Source organism: Octopus bimaculoides, chromosome 9 (genome assembly GCF_001194135.2).
Source record: "Octopus bimaculoides isolate UCB-OBI-ISO-001 chromosome 9, ASM119413v2, whole genome shotgun sequence".
Taxonomy (NCBI): domain Eukaryota; kingdom Metazoa; phylum Mollusca; class Cephalopoda; order Octopoda; family Octopodidae; genus Octopus; species Octopus bimaculoides.
Window position 1 is genome coordinate 41,872,622 of NC_068989.1, and position 2,994 is coordinate 41,875,615.

The following is a 2,994-nucleotide window of genomic DNA, read 5'->3' on the forward strand; positions in this document are numbered from 1 at the left end:
ATTCATATATATGACGGGCTTCTTTCAGTTTCCGTCTACCAAATCCACTCACAAGGCTTTTGTCGGCCTGAGGCAATAGTAGAAAACACTTGCCCAAGGTGCCACGCAGTGGGCCTGAACCTGGAACCATGTGGTTGGTAAGCAAGCTACTTCCACACAGCCACTCCTGCGCCTATATATAAATTCACATACAAAACACACATATATCATAGCCTTGTAAGCTCTAACAAAGGTTTTAAACACCTGTTGCCCATGCTAACACCTATAGGGGTATCACTTCATGCGCACAGCTGTACATATAGTAAACCCAGAGAAGTTCCACCCAAGGAAGCAAACCCTAGAATAAAGAGACATGAAAGTAAATGTAACAAGGACTATAATATTAAAATGAAGGAAGAAATGATCCCACAACAATCATGGAAATGGCCATACTTAAGCAGAAAATTAGATAAAAATTCTATTGTAAAATTTATAATGAAGAAAAGAAATATTGAGAGCATTCATTACCAAGGTAACCTAATTAAAAGTGAGAGTGCCAATTCTGACATTTCTGTCACTAGGATATAAGAATCGGTTGGATAAAAAGTTCAGAGAGCTATTACCTCTACCTCAACAAAGGGTTTCTTTTTCAAAGTGAAAGGCAGACTGTATGAGGCCTGAATGGGAAGTGTATTACTTCATTTTTGTGATATGTAGGCTCCAAATGCAGAGGGTTTGTGGACACAAGAAAGAAATGAAGTTTTGCTGGATGTACATTATTAATGTGCATAAACAGTGCAGTACGAAAAAGCTGAGAGAAAAACTGCATATAAAAGGAATCTGATGTACTGTGCAAGAGAGAAGACTGTATGGCCATGTGATGCAAATGGAGGAAAATAAGATTTTCAAAGATGCGCCATGTACTCAAAGAGAATGGAACCTGTGGAAGAATGAAACCAAAGAAGACTTGGGACAAAGTGGCAAAGAATGATCTGAAGATGCTGCATCGCATGAAAAAGATGACAAAAGATTTGTGTTGATTGGCAATATTGCAGTTTGGGAGGAGATTCACCCATCCACTTGTGCAAGCATGGCAAAACTTGCATTAAAATTGGTAGTGATAGAGGCTAGGAAGTATAACATATATCAATATACTGTTATGTCTACATCTGCTGCTTCACACTGCTTCTTTGACAACCTCTCTTTCTAAAAATTTGTATCTCTATCAATCGCTCTCTTTTCCATTCATTCAGCTATGCTGCTGGTGAAAATAAGAATGACAATGTCACCTACTCAATCCTCTCATCCCTCTGAAACTCACCCTTCCTTCCTTTCACCATACCATGTGATCCGTGCAATATGGGATAGTACAGGACCCATCCATATTTCAATTCACTACCATCATCATCATCATCATCCTTATCACTCTACAACCTTATTTCATATGGTCTATGTATAAAGGATTACATCAAAGCTGTTTGTACCCAATATTTTCGACTTCAGCGTCACTTCTAACTGACTTCGGCCACGGGCCACCTCCATTATCACCCATCACTCTTTCTCACACCCTCTCACACAAACCACTCATTTTCTACCATTACACTCTTGCTACCTAACACTTTCATATTCCATCCTGGTTCTTCTTCAAAGAATGCCTTCTCTTGTCAATTCTCCTTACTGCTCTGTCATGTTTACCTTAAAAGAATGAATACATTGAATGTGGACTTTTTAATTCTATGGTGTCCAAGAAAACGCCACAACTGCTGGTTCCACAATGGAATGTACCCAAGTACACCTCATAAAGATAGATTAGTGAACAAGCAAAAATGATATGAAATTGAGAAGACACGACATATTCTTTAGGGGTGATGCGAGAATAAAATGCACCCAGTGCACTCTGTGAAGTGGTTGATGGTAGGAAGGGTGTCCACCCATCCAGCCAGAGACACCAATCCAACACTGAAAAGTACAAGTGACCTATGTAGGTGGGCAGTAACTCTCAATAAGAATAGATTTGGATCGCAACAACTGAGCTAACCCATGCCAGCATGGAAAGCAGATGTAAAGCAATAATGATAATGTATACATATGTGTGTGTATGTACACATGCACACATATGTATATATACATGTACACTACTTCCATTCATTGCCTCGAGTTCCTTTTGTATTAATTAGTTTTAAGAGATGAGTGACTTTGCATTATATATATTTTTACATGTATATATATGTATACACACACACATATATATATACACATGTGCTTGTATGTACACATGCACATATATCGTACACATATATATATAGGTACACGCATGCAAATGTATATACATATGCATACAAATGTACATGCATATATATGCGAATATATTTACATATACATATTTAAATATGTGTATATAGATGTATATACACACACATGTATGTATAAATGCTGGTGTATACATTTCATCTCTGCCGCTGTCATTTTACCTTCGCTTTCCATGCTGGCATGGGTTGAACTGGACATATATATGTGTGCGTGTGTGTAGTTACATAAAAATATGCATGTATATATACATATGCTTGTGTATATATATATATATATATATATATGCATGTGTGTGTGTGTATATATATATATATGCACGTATATATATATGCATGTGTATATATATATGCATGTATATATATATATGCATGTATATATATATATATGCATGTGTATATATATATGCATGTGTATATATATATGCATGTGTATATATATGTATATATATATATGTATATATATACATGCATATATATACATGCATATATATCTATATATATATGCATGTATATATATAAATATATGCATGCATATTTATGTATATATGCATGTGTATATACATATGCATGTATATATATATACGCATGTATATATATATATATATATATATATATATATATATATACATACACATATATACCTATGTATAAACACGAGTATATATATATGTATTTACATCAATGTATACTACACACACACGTGTAG

General features: G+C 35.0%; 1 protein-coding gene across 1 annotated transcript in view; it reads right to left on the reverse strand.

The window, feature by feature from the left end:
* Positions 1-2,994, reverse strand: part of LOC106880501 (microtubule-associated serine/threonine-protein kinase 3) — a 260,570-nt gene that overhangs the window by 256,687 nt on the left and 889 nt on the right. The gene's annotated exons all lie outside the window — the stretch shown is intronic.